Here is an 18,979-nt window from a genome sequence, read left to right on the forward strand (position 1 = left end):
TATTGGTTTTCCTGAAAACATTGAAGAGAAAAAAAAAGACTGGACTTAATATTACAGGATTTAGTGATGGAAAACTGCCCTGTTATCATGAAACCAGAGGGCAAAATAGTTATTGAAAGAATAGATCAATCCTCTCTGGAAAGGGATCTCAAAATGAAAATGCCAAGGAATATTGTGACCAAATTCCAGAGCTATCAGATAAAAGAGAAAATTCTGCAAGCAGCCAGAAAGAAACAATTTAGATATCAAGGTGCCACAGTAAGGATTACACAGGACCCGGCTGCATCACCATTAAGGGATCAAAGGGCCTGGAATGCAATATTCTTTTTTTATTTTTTATTTTTATTTTTTAGATTTTTGCAAGGCAATGGGGTTAAGTGGCTTGCCCAAGGCCACACAGCTAGGTAATTATTAAGTGTCTGAGGCTGGATTTGAACTCAGGTACTCCTGGAATGCAATATTCTGAAAAGCAAGGGAGCTTGGAATACAGCCAAGAATTCAGCATCCTGCAAAACTGAGCCTTCTCTTCCAGGGGAAAAGATGGACACAATGAAATAAGAGACTTCTAACTTTTTCTGATGAAGAGATGAGAGATTAATAGAAAATTTGAACTTCAGACAGGAGACTCAAAAGACAAATGAAAAGGTAAAAAATGGGGGGGGCTAAAAAAAAGAGAAAAAGAGAAAAAGAACTTTTATCCAATAAGATGAAACTGGTTGTATCCCTACCTGGGAGAAAGACTTTAATAACTCTTGAGAATTGTAACTCTATTAGAGAGAATATATTTAGCCAGAAGTGATGGACACTCATGGCCTATTCAAGAAACTGCTATCCAATAAGATGAAACTGCTATATCCCTATCTGGAAGAAAGATTCTAAAAATGCTCCATAATTATAACTCTATCAAAGAGAATATACTTAGCCCGAAGTGATGGATACTCATGACTTTTGTGTGAATCAGATATAATGATTTAAAAGCAATACTTCCTTAAAAAGAGGGAGTAGTAAAGAGATAGGAGGATGGAGGAGACTTAATTGGGGAAATCTCATTATATTAAGAGTTACAAAGGATCTATTGCAATAGAGGGGAAGAAGGGAGGAGGTGAGAACCACCTGAATATTACTGTCGTCAGATTTGGCTCAAAGTTAACATACAGAAACTTATCTTACCTTTCAAGTATTAAAAGGAGGAAAGGGGAGGGGAGAGGAAAAAAGGGAACCAACAGAAGGAAGGGAAGGAAGAAGGGGCAAAAGGAAAGAGATAAAAGGGGAGGGGGGTTGGATATAGGAGGGTAAACACACACAGAAGGTGGAGGTATTCGGAAGCAAAATACTAGGGAATATGGATGAAGTGAACAAAGGGGAAATACAAACAGAGGGAAGATAACATGGAGATCAATAAAGAGTTAGTAATTATTACTTTAAATGTGAATGGGATGAACTCTCTCTTATAACATTAATGAATGGCAGAGTGGATTAAAAAACAGAATCCTACAATATGCTGCTTATAAGAAACTCATTTGAAGCAGAGAGATAGATATAGAGTAAAGGTAAAAGGTTGGAGCACAATATATTTTTCTTCAGCTGAAGTGAAAAAAGTGAGGTAACAATCCTTATCTCCCACAAAGCAGCTGCAGAAACAGATATTGTTAAACCAGATAAGGAAGGGAACTATATCCTCCTAAAGTACCATAAACAATAAATAGACCATATCGTACTAAAAAGTACTATAGACAATAAATTAATTTCAATACTAAATATGTACACATCCAATGGTATAATATCCAAATTCTTAGAGGAGAAGTTGAAGGTGTTACAGGAAGAATAGACAACAAAACTCTTCTAGTAGGAGACCTCAGTCTTCTTCTATCAGATTTAGATAAATCTCACCATAAAATAAACCAGAAGGAAGTTAAAGAGATAAATTGATTGTTAGAAAACCTAGACATGATAGCCTTATGGAGGAAACTGAATGGATATAGAAAGCAATATACTTTCTTTTCTGAAGTACATGACCCTTACACAAAAATTGACCATGCACTATGGCATAAAAACCTAATAATCAATTGCAAAAAGACAGAAATAGTGAATACGTCTTTCTCAGATCATAATGCAATAAAAATCACATACAATATTGGGCCAGGGAGGTATAGATCCAAAACTAATTGGAAACTAAATAATCTCATTTTAAAGAATGAGTAGATCAAATAACAAATTATAAAAAGAATTATTTATTTCATCCTACATAATGACAATAATGAAACAACATACCAAAACCTATGGGATACATTCAAGGGGGTGTCAGGGGATATATTATATCTCTAAATGCTTACATGAATAAATTAGAGAAAGAGGAAGTCAATGAACTAAATATGCAACTAAAAAATTAGATTAGAGAAAGAACAAATTAAAAACCCCCAATTAAATGCTAAATTAGAAATTCTAAAAATTAAAGGAGAAATTAATAAAATGGAAAGCAAGAAAACTATTGAACTTATAAATTAAACCAAGAGCTGGTTTTATGAAAAAAAAAACAACAAGACTGATAAACCTTTGATCAACTTGATTAAAAAAAAGAAAGAAGAAAACCAAATTGCTAGTATCAGAAATGAAAAAGGTGAACTCACCACCAATAAGAAAGAAATTAAAGTCATAATTCAGAATTATTTTCCAAACTATATGCCAATAAATTTGATGATCTAAGTGAAATGGATGAATATTTGCCAAAATGTAAGTTGCCCATGTTAAATGAAGAGGAAATTAAATAACTAAATAACCCTATCTCATAAAAAGAAATTCAACAAGCCATTATTGAGCTCCCTAAGAAAAAATCTCCAGGATCTGATGAGTTCACAAGTGAATTCTAGCAAACACTTAAGGAACAACTGGTTCCAATTATATATAAACTCTTTGGAAAATTATGTGAAGGTGGAACTCTGCCTAACTCTTTCTATGACACCAATATGGTGTCATTCTACCAAAATTAAGCTACTTGTTTAGTACCCTAACAATCAAAATTCCAATAAATTACTTTAGTGAGTTAGAAAAAACTGTAAATAAATTCATATGGAGAAATACAAAGTCAAGAATCTCTAAGGATTTAATAAAAAAATGGAAAAGAAGGTGGTTTAGTTCTACCAGATCTAAAATTATATTATAAAGAATAAATTATCAAAACTGTCTGGTATTGGCTAAGAAATAGAGTGATGGATTAGTTGAATAGACTAGGTGCAAAAGCAGAAATTGCTTATAGTAATCGGCTGTTTGATAAACTTGAAAAGTCCAGCTATTGGAATAAGCACTCTCTCTTTGATAAAAACTGTTGGGAAAATTGGAAGTTATTATGGCAGAAACTTGGATTAGACCAACACCTCACACCCTATACCTAGATAAGATCAAAATGGATACAAGATCTAGACATAAAAATAATATTATGAGCAAACTAAGAGATCAAGGAATAGTTTACCTGTCAGATCTAAGGAAAGGGAAGCAGTTTATGACCAAGGGAGAGATGGAGAATATCATTAAAAATAAACTAGACAATTTTGATTACATTAAATTAAAAAAAAACTTTTGCACAGACAAAACCACTGTAACCAAGATCAAAGGAAATGTTATAAATTGGGAAACAATTTTTACAACTAGTATTTCTGACAAAGGACTCATTTCTAAAATATATAGAGAACTGAGTCAAATTTTTAAAAAGACAAGCCATTTCCCAATTGACAAATGGTCAAAGGATATGCAATGGTAATTTACAGATGAGGAAATCAAAGCAATCCATAGTCATATGAAAAATTGCTCTAAATCACTACTTATTAGAGAAATGCAAATTAAAGCATTTCTGAGGTACCACCTCACACCTCTCAGACTGGCCAGTATGACCAGAAAGGACAATGATCAATGTTGGAAAGGATGTGGGAAATCTGGAACATTAATACATTGTTGGTGGAGCTGTGAACTCATCCAACCTTTCTGGAGAGCAATTTGGAATAATGCCCAAAAGGCAACAAAATTTGCATATCCTTTGATATAGACCCACTACTGGGTCCATACCCTGAAGAGATTATGAAAAAGGGTAAAAATATCACTTGTACAAAAATATTCATAGCAGCCCTGTTTGTGGTGGCAAAGAATTGGAAATTATGTGAATGTCCTTCATTTGGGGCATGGATTAACAAGCTGTGGTATATATGTGATGGAACACTATTGTTCTATTAGAAACCATGAGGTATAGGAATTCAAGGAAGCCTGGCAAGATTTTCATGAACTGATGCTGAGTGAGATTAGCAGGACCAGAAGAACATTGTACACCCTAACAGCAACATGGGAATGATGGTCAACTTTAATAGATTTGCTCATTCCATCAGTGCAACAATCAGGCACTATTTTGGGGTATTTGTAATGGAGAATACCAGTTGTTTGCAGAGAAAGAATTGTGGAGTTTGAACAAAGACCAGAGACTATTACCTTTAATTAAAAAATTATCTTATGTAATTTTGCTATCTCTTATACTTTATTTTTCTTCCTTAAGGATATGATTTCTCTCTCATCACATTCAACTTAGATCAGTGCATACCATGAAACCAATGTAAAGACTAACAGACTGTCTTCTGTGGGGAGAGGGAAGCAAGATTATGGGAAAATTGTAAAACTCAAAATAAATAAAATCTTTCTTAAAAACATTGAATTGACCAAATGGAAAAAGAGATCAAAAAACGAAGAGGAGAAAATAAATTCTTGAAAAAAATAGAAATAGACAAATAGAAGCTAATGTCATAAAGAATCAATCAAGCAATTTTTTTTAAAAAGTAGAAAATAGAGGAAAATGGAAAAAAAAAAACAACTGACCTGGAAAATAGATCTAGGAGAGATAATAAAAGAATTGTTGGACTATTTGAAAGCCATGATCAAAAAAACAATCTGGACAGCATCTTCAAGAAATCTTCAAGGAAACCTGTTCTGATACTTAAAACCAGAAGACAAAATTATAATGGAAAGAATCCAACAATAATCTCCTGAAAGAAATCCCAAAATGAAAATGCCAAGGAATATTGTAGCTAAATTCCAGAATTATAAGCTAAGAAAAAAATGCTGTATGAAGTTAGATAGAAACAGTTTAAATACCAAGGAGTCATAGTCAGGATTATGTAGAATTTGGCAGCATAAACATAAAGGATTAAAGGATCTGGAATATGATATTCCAGAGGACAAAGGAGCTTGGATAACAAACAAGAATTAACTACTTACAAAAATTGAGCTCTTTCAGAGAAAAAGATGAACATTTAACAAAACAGTTGTCTTCCTTATGAAAAGACCAGAGTTGAGCAGAAAATTTGATCTTCAAACAGGATAGTCAAAAGATACATAATAAGATAAACAGGAAAAAGAAAAAGAATGTTCAATAAGATTAAACTTTATCTCTATTAGAGTGAGTATAGTTAAATAAAAGATGTGGGCATAAGTTGATTTTGGTGGAATGATATAAAAAATTAAGACATAAAAATGAGATGGGGAAATTGAGGCAGAATGGGGTACATTATATCTTTATTTATTTTTATGTTTTTTGCAAGGCAAATGGGATTAAGTGGCTTGCCCAAGGCCACACAGCTAGGTCATTATTAAGTGTCTGAGGCCGGATTTGAACCCAGGTACTCCTGACTCCAGGGCCGGTGCTTTATCCACTGCACCACCTAGCTGCCCCTGGAGTACATTATATCACATGAAGAGGTGCAAAATACCTATTATAGTTGAAGGAAAGAAGGGGGGAGAATTGCTTGAATCTTAGCTTTCATCTGATTTGACTCTAAGAGAGAATAACATATACATTTGGGTTTGGAAATTTATCTTACTCTACAGGGAATTAGGAGGGGAAAAGTGGGGAGAAGGAAAGGAGGGAGTGATAGAAGGGCAGAATGAAGGGTGAAAGTAGAAGGGGGAAAAGGGAAATAAAAAGGGAGGGGAAGACTGATAGAAGGGAGGGAAGATTGAGGGAGATGGTCCTTAGCAAACACTGGTGGGGAGAGATAGAGTGAAAGGAGAGTGAAAAGTACAAATGGACAATAATACAGTTAGTAATTACAACTGTGACTGTGAATGTGAACTGTCTCATAAAATACAAATGGATAGCAGAATGCATTAAACACCAGAAATCTACAATATGCTGTTTAAAGAATCACTTTTGAAGTAGAGAGAAACACATAGAGTAAAGGTAAAAGGTTGGAGCAAATAAATTGTGCTTCAGGAGAAGAAAAAAAGCAGAAGTAACAATTCTTATTTAAGACAAAGCAATAGCAAAAATAGATCTTATTTAAAAGGATAAGAAAGGAAACCACATCTTCCTGAAAGTTTCTATAGAGAATGAAGGAATATTAATATGAACCACATGGTATAACATCAAAATTCTTACAGAAGAAGTTAAATGAATTGCAGGCAATTATAGATAGCAAAACTATACTAGTTTTGTTCTCCCTCTCTCAACCTCCTTCTCTCAGAATTAGGCAAATCTAACCACAAAATAAACAAGAAGGAAGTTAAAGTAGTTGAATAGACTTTTTTAAAAGTTGGATATGATAGACCTTTGTAGAGACTGAATGGGCATAGAAAGGAATATATCTTATTCTCTGTTGCACATGGCACCTATACAAAAATTGACCATGTATTAGGACATAAAAATCTCACAAAGGCAGAAAGACAGAAATATTAAAGTATCCTTTTCAGATCATGATGCAGTTAAAATCACAAATAGCAAAGGACCATGGAAAGGTAGACTAAAATTAACTGGAAACTAAATAATCTAATTATTAAGAATGAATGAATATAGCAACAAATCATAGAAACAATCAATAATTTCATCCAAGACAATGAAAATAATGTGACAACATATCAAAACTTGTGGGATGAAGTCAAAGCAGTTTTTAGGGGAAATTTTATATTTCTAAATGCTGACATGAATGAAATAGAGAACAAGGAGGTAAATGAATTTGGTATGTGACTAAAAAAAAACTAGAGAAAGAACAAGTTAAAGATCTCCAATTAAATACCAAATTAAAAATTCTGATACTCAAACGAGAGATTAATAAAAATCAAAAGTAAGAAAACTATTCAACTAATTAATTAAACTAAGAATTGATTTTATGGCAACCCCCCCCCCAAATATAAACCTTTGATTGAAGGGTTATGAAGGAAACTTCATGAAGGAAACCAAATTATCAACAACAAAATTGAAAAGGGTAAATTCACTACCAATGAGGAAAAAATTAAAATAACACTTGGAGTTATTTTGCCTAAATGACAATCTAAATTAAATAGATAAATGTTTATAGAAATTAAATTGCTCAGTTAGCAATAAAAAGAAAGAACTACTTAAATAATCCTATTTCAGAAAAAAAGAAGTTGGATAAGCCATTAATATACTTCCTAAGGCAAAATCTCTAGGGCCAGATCCATTTTCAAGTGAATTAGAATAAACATTTAAAGAACAATTAATTCCATTTCTTTATAAACTATTTGAAGAAATAAGGGAAGAAGGATTTCTGCCAAATTTGTTTTATGACACCAATATGGTCCTGATACCTAAACTAGGTGGAATCAAAACAGAGGAAGAAAATTATAGACAAATTTCCCTAAAGAATATTGATATAAAAATTTAAATACATTCTTAGCAAAGAGATTAGAGCAAATTATCATTAGGGTATTACACTAAGATCAGGTAGGATTTATACCAAGAATGCAGAGTTGGTTCAATATTAGGAAAAGTGTCAATGTAATTGCTGATATCAATAATAAAGCTAACAGAATTCCTAAGATTATCTCAATAGATGCTGAAAAAGTTTTTGACAAAGTACAGGATGCTATTCCTATTAAGAAGAGAGTTTTTATGTATCATAAATCATAATTATCTGCATCTGCCTCATTTTTAGTTATCACCTCTATTTTTAACTTTATCTGGTTAAAAAATCTCAGTCATAATTGTGCTAAATGCCTTCTACCATTTGCCCCATTTAAAAAAAATGAGACATTTTATAGTTAGCTCCTGTATATATTTGCAGCTATTTTACATGGGTGACATATCCTTTTGGAATTATTTTTCTGCCAAACTTCTTTCTGATTTTTAATTTGTTCTTGTTGACTAGGGAGTCTTTAATGAAATAAGCAAATCAAAATGTTCTTGGGTTTATTGAGTACTATGCTACTATATTGATCAACATTTCCATTTTTTAATTAGTATCAAATAGTCTTGATTGTTATTATAGCATATTTTGAGATCTAGTACTGCTAGACTTATCACATTCTATACTTTCATTATTTTCCTTGAAATTCTTACCCTTTTGCTGCTCCGGATGGATTTTCTTGCCATTTTGTCTAGTTCCATACAGTAATTCCTTGGGAGTTTGAATGATGTGACATTCACTTTGTAAATATCGGTGACATTATTTTTATTGGTATGGGCTTAACCATGATAATTGAATATCTTAATTATTTTTATTTATTTATTTCTTCAAAGAGTTGTATTCATAGAGATCCTGATATCTTAATATCACAAATATCTATTAAGTACCTACATTTAACTGATATTGTACTAATTGTTAGGGAATACCTCCCAAAAGGGCAAGTTTCTGCTTTCAAGGAAATCAGTCTAAAGGGGAAGACAATATACAAACAACCATGTACAAACAAGATATGTTTATGATTAAATAGAAATTATCAAAGAACTGAGGAAGGGGACCAGATTAAGGGGATCAAAAATAGTGCAACAAAATGACTGCCTCTTTTGTTATGGACACAGTTTCTACTAATATCCCTAATATTGGTTATCTTTGTACTTTCCATGACATAAGGTAAGTTCATTTTGGTTTGCATTCCAGTAAATTGTTCAAATCTTTCTCACGTGAGGAATGTCTTCCTTATTCTCTATTTGTTCTGCTTATTGCAGATTAAGAGCTTCCCCTAGTCACCCATTGTCTTCCCAGTTTCTCTGGTTCTGTAATTAGACTTGTTTAAATCCTAGCATGCGGTTTCTAAAGTTTATCTTCACTTTTAAGGTAAATCAACTTTCAGAAATGTTATCTTATGACATAAATTGCTGAGAAAAGTCAATAGATGTTCCTGGAAGTTAGAATCAAAAACCAAGATTGAGTTCTTTGAAAATTCATCAGGCAATATTTTTAATTTTTAAAAATCAATTTTTCATGCCCATATTCCTTGCTAGCTAATAAGTAGTACCATCTGCCAACAGTGGATGAAAAAATAAGATTTATGTGTTAAAGAATATAGTCTCTTAAAATTCACAGTTTTTTTTACTAAGGGAAACTAGTTAGGGAATGGACCAAGGGATGATTCCATTTGGATATGAGAAGTGTTGAGAATTTATTGAATTATTGTTGTTAATCTGTTTCTAATTTTCTCCTTTTTCTTACCTTGTTCTCATATTATTTCCTTTTATATATTCTATGCTTCAGTCAAACTGAGCTAATCACCATTCCCCAAAGTTGTTCCACCCTTTCCTGATTCTGTGCCTTTTGTTTAAAATGGGATAAGCTTGAGATACACTCTATTTTCATTTTCACAGTTTATAATTTTCCCCACTTTTTAAGACCCTTTTTGTGCCCAAGCTCCACCTCTCCCAAGAAACCTTTCCAGACTCTTCCAACTGGAATTGATCTCACTACCTTTTGGATCCTCCTAGCTCATACATTTACCAGAATTGATTTTTTAATATTTATTTTTATTAAAGATATTATTTGAGTTTTACAATCCTCCCCCCCCCCCAATCTTACTTCCCTCCCTACCCAGGGAAAGCAATCTGTCAGTCTTTACTTTGTTTCCATGTTGTACCTTGATCCAAATTGGGTGTGATGAGAGAGAAATCACATCCTTAAAGAAGAAACAAGAAGTCTAAGAGGTAACAAGATCAGACAATAAGATATCTGTTTTTTTTTTTTCTAAATTAAAGGTAATAGTCCTTGAACTTTGTTCAAACTCCACAGCTCCTTATCTGGATACAGATGGCACTCTCCTTTGCAGACAGCCCAAAATTGTTCCTTATTGTTGCACTGATGGAATGACTGAGTCCTTCAAGTTTAATCATCACTCCCATGTTGCTGTTAGGTTGTACAGTGTTTTTCTGGTTCTGCTCATCTCACTCAGCATAAGTTCATGCAAATCCCTCCAGGCTTCCCTGAAATCCTGTCCCTCCTGATTTCTAATAGAACAATAGTGTTCCATGACATACATATACCACAGTTTGCTAAGGCATTCCCCAATTGAAGGGCATTTACTTGATTTCCAATTCTTTGCCACCACAAACAGGGCTGCTATAAATATTTTTGTACAAGTGATATTTTTACCCTTTTTCATCATCTCTTCAGGATATAGACCCAGTAGTGGTATTGCTGGGTCAAAGGGTATGCACATTTTTGTTGCCCTTTGGGTGTAGTTCTAAATAGCTCTCCAGAAGGGTTGGATGAATTCACAGCTCCACCAACAGTGTAGTAGTGTCCCAGATTTCCCACAACCCTTCCAACAATGATCATTATCCTTTCTGGTCATATTTGCCAATCTGAGAGGTGTGAGGTGGTACCTCAGAGAAGCTTTAATTTGCATTTCTCTAATAATTAATGATTTAGAGCAATTTTTCATATGACTATGGATTGCTTTGAACTCCTCATCTGTAAATTGCCTTTGCATATCCTTTGACCATTTGTCAATTGGGGAATGGCTTTTTGTCTTAAAAATATGACTCAGTTCTCTGTATATTTTAAAATGAGTCCTTTGGCAGAATCATTAGTTGTAAAGATTGTTTCCCAACTTACTACATTTCTTTTGATCTTGGTTACAGTAGTTTTATCTGTGCAAAAGCTTTTTAATTTAATGTAATCAAAATCATCTAATTGGTTTTTGGTGATCTTCTCCAACTCTTCCTTAGTCATAAACTGCTCCCCTTTCCGTAGATCTGACAGGTAAATGAGTCCTTGATCTTCTAATTTGCTTATAGTATTGTTTTTTTATGTCTAAATCCTGTATCCATTTGGATCTTATCTTGGTAAAGGGTGTTAGGTGTTGGTCTAATCTAAGTCAGAATCTATTTTTGCATTATAGTTATTTGTACTTCTGTCTCACCTTCCCTACCAGATTTTAAATATCTCAAGAGTAGGGACCTCATAACATTATATCACATACAACACCTAGCACAATTCCTAACACATAGAAGGAACTAAATAAATGTTTGTTGTCTTCAATAGATTAACATGGTGTAAAGGAGCTGCAATCATAGCCCTAGATATTCTTACTGAGATCAAGGCCATACCAGAGACAGGCATCAAAGGAGAGTGCTGTATAAAGAAGTGAACCAAATCTGCTGTTGAGTGCAAAGTAACCACATCCTCTTGTCCCTTCCCAACTCTTCACCAACTCTACTTTTCTGGCTTCATTTGAATATTAGTTGTTATAAATGAATGAAAAGAAAAATCTAGAGTGAGAGAAAATTGTACATTTTATTCACGAGCCTTGCAAGATACAACTTACAAGTTATGGGTACTTCACCTAGGTGTGAAGCACGAATTAGTCTTCAAAGTCATGTAATTTATGGTCTTCAAAAACTCTTTCCCCTACCTCTTGGATGTTCATAGACTCTCAGAGTTTGAGTTACAATCTAAGAGGTCCAACCATTCCATGGCATGCCCCTAATTTGATCCCCCCCCCCACATCATAGGACACATAATATGCTAAAGAACCACAATTGTCACAGGGGATGTGTGGGTTAATATTCAATTACTTAATTGTGCAAACTCAGTAGCATTAGGTCAAGATCTCTAGGTCACTCTTGACTGGTTGAGAACAAATTTGGGGTTTGGTATCCCTGGAATGGGTCCCCCTTTGTAATGAATTCCCTAAGGGCCCCCCTCCACATCCTGTGAAGACCATCACCCTATATTTCTCATAACTTCCCCTTTTGTAATGGATTCCCTAAGGCTCCCCTCTACATCCTGTGAAGATCAACACCCTACATTTCTCACATTAGTGAAAACAACTAGGGTTCATTAAAATGCTGTTCTTTTACCTCTTACCTACTTGTGGAGGAAACAAGGCTTGGGGACAAATCTCTTTTTTTCTTTTATTTTCGAAGAGGATCATTGACATCATAAATTAATTGTATTTAAGTGAGGCAGAGTTGCACAAAATCAGCAGCCTCATTCATTCTCCCCCCCTTTATTATTGTTATTTAAATATTTTTATTTATTTGTTCGACTACTTGCAATGGTAGTTTTTACTAATCATTTTTTTGCAAAGTTTTGAGTACTACATTTTTCTTTCTCCCTCCCTCCTATTCCTACCCCCTGCCTCTGACAGAAAGCAATCCAGTATAGCTTCATTTTTTTTTGCAAGGCAATGGGGTTAAATGGCTTGCCCAAGGTCACACAGCTAGGTAATTTATTAAGTGTCTGAGGCTGGATTTGAACTCAGGTACTCCTGACTCCACAGCCGGTGCTCTATCCACTGTGCCACTTAGCTGCCCCCAGCCCCATTCATTCTTATAGAGTCATTGAAGTCCAGTGGCAAGACAAAAATCAGGAGGCAGTGCATGACCTTGTCTTCTTCAATGTCTGACCAAGTTCTAAGCATTCCACAGTGCCTGCTTCAGCCACCTTTATAATGGCCACTGGAACAGTTTGTTTTAATCTATTCACAAGGTAGACACCCCCCCCCCCCATTCATAGATCTTATATTTGGTTCATTGTTGGTTTAGTCAGTCTGCTGAGCTTATTGGGAAGTGTAGCCACTGTGCATGCTATAGCTTCTTGGAGTCACAGGTGAGAGCTGAGAGCTGAGTGCCAGATGGTGGATAAGCAACCCTGAAGAGGACTCAACAAGTCCTCACACTGAAGTGCTATAAACAATTATATATCTGTAGGCTACATACTTTATTGGTTATAGATATATACAGCCTTATATTGAAAGACCTTAGAAGCATCCCAAGTGGAGATATATTAATCAATTCTGCCTCCATTTGATTCTATTCACTCACATCCCATTTCAGTTTAGTTCTTTATCACTTGATCTACTGTAACAGATAACTTCCTGTTCTATTTCCATTTAACTACCAAAATCATCCTTATAAATACAGGTGTAACCATCACTTTCCTCTGCTCAAGAAACTTAAGTGACTGCCTCTAGGATTTCCCTGACATTTACGTACTTCATAATCTTTCATAATCTTTCTATATTGTATTCTTCCAGATTGACTCACAGTACTCAAACACTACATTCTAGCCTGATTTTCCTCTTTTCTATTCCTGAAACCTAACATTCTAAACCCTGATTCAAAGAACAGACTGTTCTGAAAATGCCCCTTCTCCTCACCTTAACTTCCTAGAATTCTTAGTTTTCTTCCAGACTTGTCTTAACTGCTATTTCTTAAAGGATGTCTTTCTTAAATCTTTTTGTAATTAGTATTTTTTTCATTTCTCAAGTTATAATGCATTTACTTCTCAATACTAACATTGTATATTCTCAGGAGAGTTTGTATCTTGGTTTTTCAATTGGTCAATAAATATTCACTAACCCTTGTTATGTGTTCAACTCTCTGCTATGTATTCAAAGAAAAGTAAAAGTGCAGTCTAACGGGGAAAACAACATTTAAGCAACTATATGCAAACTATATTACAAGATAAGTTGGAAATAATTAATAGAGGAAAGGCATTAGCATTAGGAAGAATTGAGAAAGTCTTCCTGTAGAAGATAGCATTTTAATTAGGACTTGAAAGAAGCCGGGGAAGCCTGGAAGTAGAAATGAGGAGGGAGACTATTCCAGCCATGGTGGACAACTAGTGAATAGACTCAGAATCAGAAGATGAAGTGTTTTGTTTGAGGAATAGCAAGGAGGATGGCCGATGGTGCCATTGGTTTGCATAGGGGAGAGGCATAGATATAAGAAGCCCGAAAAAGTAATAGATTCAGTTTTGCACGTGTTGATTTTAAGATGATTATATGACATCCAATTCAAGATGTCAAAAAGGCAATTGGAAATATGAAAATGGAGATCAGCAGAGAAGTTAAGACTTAATAAGTAGATTTCAAAATCATTACCCCAGATATGATAATTGAAAACATAGGAGCTGATGAGATTGCTGAGTCAAATAGTATAGACCCAGTGCTCAGTTTTGGAACCATGTAGTGAATACTATCAGATTCTTAAGTCTGAGAAAGAGAAGGAAAAGATTATTTTCATCTATCAGGGACTTTTAAGTTAGCGAATTCATGGGAAGCTAACATATACAAAGTTATTGAGAGACTGGGCAACTTGTGTGTTTACAAAATATCCCTTTCAAATAGACAAGACCCTCTCAGGAATTCTCCGCAATTGCTTGTTTCCCATAGGAGAGTTAGTTGGACTTTTTAATAAGCAAGCAAGAGAAATGATTAAAACTCAGGAAAAAAGACTGAGAAAAAAGAGGCAGTCTATTCGGCTGTACAAAGACTTTTGGACCACCATATGGGAAATAAAAGTAATACATTCAGTGAAGAAAGCTGAGTATTATTATAGTGTAGGAGAACTAAACCAAAGGCATCTAACTCCTTTCTTGCCCTTAACACTGTAGGGACCCCTTGAGTAGAGTTTCAACCTGGAAAGGTTGCTACCCCTGTCATTAAATGTATGAGTCTGTAATGATTCTGATGGTCAGTCCATACCAACTGCTAGCTCTGATATGGAAGCATGGAGATCAGTCAGTTATAGGAGAACTAGGTTTATTAGAAGAGTCACTAGGCTAAGCCATGCTGTTACAGTTGCATAGCTATCCAGGTAACAACTAACTAACAATACTGTGAAAAATTGCCTTCATATAATCGCTTATATTTACTGTGGCAATTGTAAAATACTTCATGTTTGAGTATACTTATACATACATACATACATATATATATTTACTTATAATTTTGATGATGATCTTTCCTTATATTTTGTGTCATGTTCATGTTATAGCAATATTTATAATTGTTATGCATATTTGCTTTTGTTTAGAGTTAAGTTGCTATTTATATATATATTCTATATACATATTTGTTGGTATTGGCATGTACATATATGTGCCTATTGATAGTTATTATTGCCCTCTTATTGCTTTTGATTGACTACTGCACACTATAGATATGCTTGTGCCTTCAGAATGCACATGTATTATGTTATCTATGTTAGTTAGGCATGCTCTCAAAGTAGTATCCTCCCAGGGGACACTCTGCATATCACCATGTTATGTTATACAGTATCAATGGGCATTTATTTTATTTTAGTTTTAATACAACTGAAAGTTGTTTACCTGGGATAACAGGAAAATTGTATTTGTTGTTTTAAAGCACTGATGGTTGTATTTAAACTGTATATTTACAAGTTATCTTTTGTATATCCCAGTTTATCTTTGTAAGGGACTGGAAAGAGTTTAAGTCCAGGGGAGGAATGCAACCCTAGTTCCAAAGTTCATTTATTATGGATATATTTCCTTATTGGGATATATCAGTGTTCTGCACCTACATGAGGGGTGCAGTTAAGTTGGCAAGAATGGTAAAAAGGTGCAGTGGATAGAGCACTGGGCCTGGAGTCAGGAGTAACTGAGTTCAAATCCAGCCTCAGACACTTAATAATTACCCAGCTGTGTGGCCTTGGGCAAGCCATTTAACCCCATTGCCTTGCAAAAACCTAAAAAAAAGAATGGTAAAGAGGAGAACTCTTTATTCTTTTACTTGTTGAGTCTTTTCAGACTTTAGGTACTTCTAATTTCTAGCTTCAGGAAAGATGATGGCAGGGGGCAGGGGGTAGAACCAAGATGGTGGCATGAGAATAGGCTTTCACAGGAGCTCTCTCCAAAATATTTCAAAAACCTTAAAATTATGACTCTAACTAAATTTTCAAGAAACAGAACCCACAGAAAGATCCAGTGGGTCAATTCTCCAGCCCAAGGTAACCTGGAAGATTGTGGGAAGGCTCTGTTCCATGGGGTTGGAGGGAGTAGCAGCACAGCTAGTATCACTGTGCTGGAGGGAAGGAACTCCAGCATTCTTGAGACAGCCCTGGGTTCCTGGGAGAGCCAATTCCTGGCAGCAGAAGCAGTTTCCTGAACTGCCAACCCAGGGAACACACCAAGCACAACTTGGAAGACCTGTGGGGAAACCTCTGCCAGTGTGAGCATGAAGCCCAGGCCAGCTTGGCTATCAGCACAGCCATGGCTGTCAGCACAGCCCAGATCCCAGGAAACAGAAGCAGGCCTGTGGAGCTGCCCAGCAGAGAGACGTCCAGCAGCTGCTCCCAGAGCACTCAGCCCAAGGAAGGTAAGAGGGTGGGGTGAGACTGTTGAGATCTCTCCTCTATCCCTGAGATAGGACTCTTGTGCTTTATCTATATTCAGACCTGGTCACAGTTTGGGCCACCATACTACCATAGCAGAGCAGGGACTCTCCTCACAGCTTCATGCAGAGAGGTGTGCTTGTGGTCATCCATACCAGAGCACCAGCCAGGAGAGCAGTCAGAGCCTCTCAAAAGACCTTGAAGGAACTGAAGTCCTTACAGGGGTTTCCCAATAATATGCAAAAGCTTGGGAAGCATCCTAAAACCAGGGCACAGGCTGGAGAAATGAATAAACAGACAAAAACAGGAACCTGACCATAGACAATTACTTTGGTCCCTTGGAGGAGCAAAACACACTCAAAAGATAACAAAGTCTAAGCTTCTGCATCTAGAGAGTCCAAGAAAAGTAGGAACTGGGTTTAGGTATGGCAGAACTCAAAAAAGATTTTGAAAATCAAATAAGGGACTTAGAAGAAAAATTGGGAAGAGAAATGAGATAGATGCAGGAAAAGCATGAAAACCAAGTTAGCAGCTTAGTCAAGGAGATAAAAAAATGCTGAAGAAAACAATATGTTAAAAACCAATTTAGGGAGGGGTGGCTAGGTGATGTAGTGAATAGAGCACTGGCTCTGGAGTCAGGAGTACCTGAGTTCAAATCTGGCCCCAGGTACTTAATAATTACCTAGATGTGTGACCTTAGGCAAGCCACTTAACCCCACTGCCTTGCAAAAAAAAACAACCCAGTTTAGGTCAAATGGAAAAAGCAGACTAGAAAGTTAATGAGGAGAATACCTTAAAAAACAGAGTTGAGGGACAGCTAGGTGGCTCAGTGGATAGAGCACCGGCCCTGGAGTCAGGAGTACCTGAGTTCAAATCCAGCCTTAAACACTTAATAATTACCTAGCTGTGTGGGCTTGGGCAAGCCACTTAACCACACTGCCTTGCAAAAAACCCAACAAAAAACTAAAAAAAAAAAGCAGAGTTGACCAGATGGAAAAGGAGATAAGAAAGATCTGAAGAAAACAACTCCTTCAAATGGAGCTAAAGGAAGCTGATGTCTTTGTGAAGAATCAAGAAATAATAAAACAAAGCCAAAAGAATGAAAAACTGGAAGAAAATGTTAAATATCTCATTGCAAAAACTTACTAACCTGAAAAACAGATCCAGAAGAGACAACTTAGAAATTATTGGGCTACCTGAAAGTCATGATTAGGAAAAGAGCCTTGACTCCATTTTAAAAGAATTTCTATGGAAAATTGCCCTGATATCCTAGAAGCAGAGGGCAAAATAGAAATTGAGAGAATTCACCTATCTCCTGAAAGAGATCTCCCACCCCAGAAAAAAAACCCACCCAGGAATATTATAGCCAAATTCCAGAACTCCAAGTCAAATAGAAAATATAAGCAGCCAGAATGAAACAATTCAAATATCATGTAGCTATAGTCAGGCTTACATAGGACTTAGCAGCATCCATGGTATGGGCTTGTAGGGTTTGGGATATAATATTCCAGAAGGCAAAAGAGCTTGGAATGCAACCAAAAATTAACTACCCAGAAAAACTGAACATTATCTTCCAGGGGAAAAGATGGACATTCAATGAAATAGGGGAATTTCAAATGTTCCTGTTGAAACAGCCAGAACTGAAGAGAAAGTTTGATCTTCAAGCACAGGACTCAGGTGAAGCATAGGAAGTGGATGAGAATGGTAAATTATGAGGTATTTAATGATGGTGAACTGCATGTATTTCTGCATGGGAAGATGATACTGATAATATTCATATGAACCTTCTCATTTATTAGAGCAATTAGAAGGAACATATATAGATAAGGCACAGGAGAGAGCTGAATTTGAAGGTATAATATATTGTAAAAATACAATCAATGGGTAAAAAGGAAATGTACTGGGAGAAAGGGAAAGGAGAGGTAGAATAGACTAAAATATTTCACATAAAAAGTCAAGAAATAGCTTTTGCAATGGTATGGAAGGTGAGGGAAGGTGAGGGGAAATGAGGGAGCCTTCATTATCGTCAGAAATTACTCAGAGAGGAAACAAAATATATACTTAATAGAGCATAGAAATCTAAAAGACAAAGGAGAGAAAGGGGATGGGAGAAAGGAGACAGGGGGAGGGGAGTGGGGATGTGGGTGATGGAAGAGAGGGTAGATCATGGGAGTAAATAGTCAGATATAACACAATTTCTTTTTTACTTTTTGCAAGGTGGTGGGATTGTGTAGCCTGTCCAGGATCATGTGACTGGGTGGTTGTTGTGTCTCTGGGGTGGGGTACATAGGCTTGGGGCCTCCTGGTGCCAGGGCTGGTACTCTGTCCACTGCACCACATGATTGCCCCACAGCACAGTTTTGAAAAGAGATAGAGTGAAAGGATTGAGAAAATATAATAAGTGGTTGTGGGGAGGAATGGATGGAGGGAATTACAATCAGCAACAGCAACTGTGGAAAAATATGGAAGTAGCTTCTTTGATGAACTTATGATAAAGAATGCAATCCACCCCAGTCAGAGCTGATGGTATCAGAACACAGACTGGAGCACATTTTTTCTCTTTCTTTCACTTTATTTCTTGTGTGTTTTTTTATTTTTGTGGGAGAAAGTAATCTTCTGACTAAAATCTTTGTTTACTCT

The sequence above is a fragment of the Macrotis lagotis genome, chromosome 1, assembly GCF_037893015.1.
Source record: "Macrotis lagotis isolate mMagLag1 chromosome 1, bilby.v1.9.chrom.fasta, whole genome shotgun sequence".
NCBI lineage: Eukaryota > Metazoa > Chordata > Mammalia > Peramelemorphia > Peramelidae > Macrotis > Macrotis lagotis.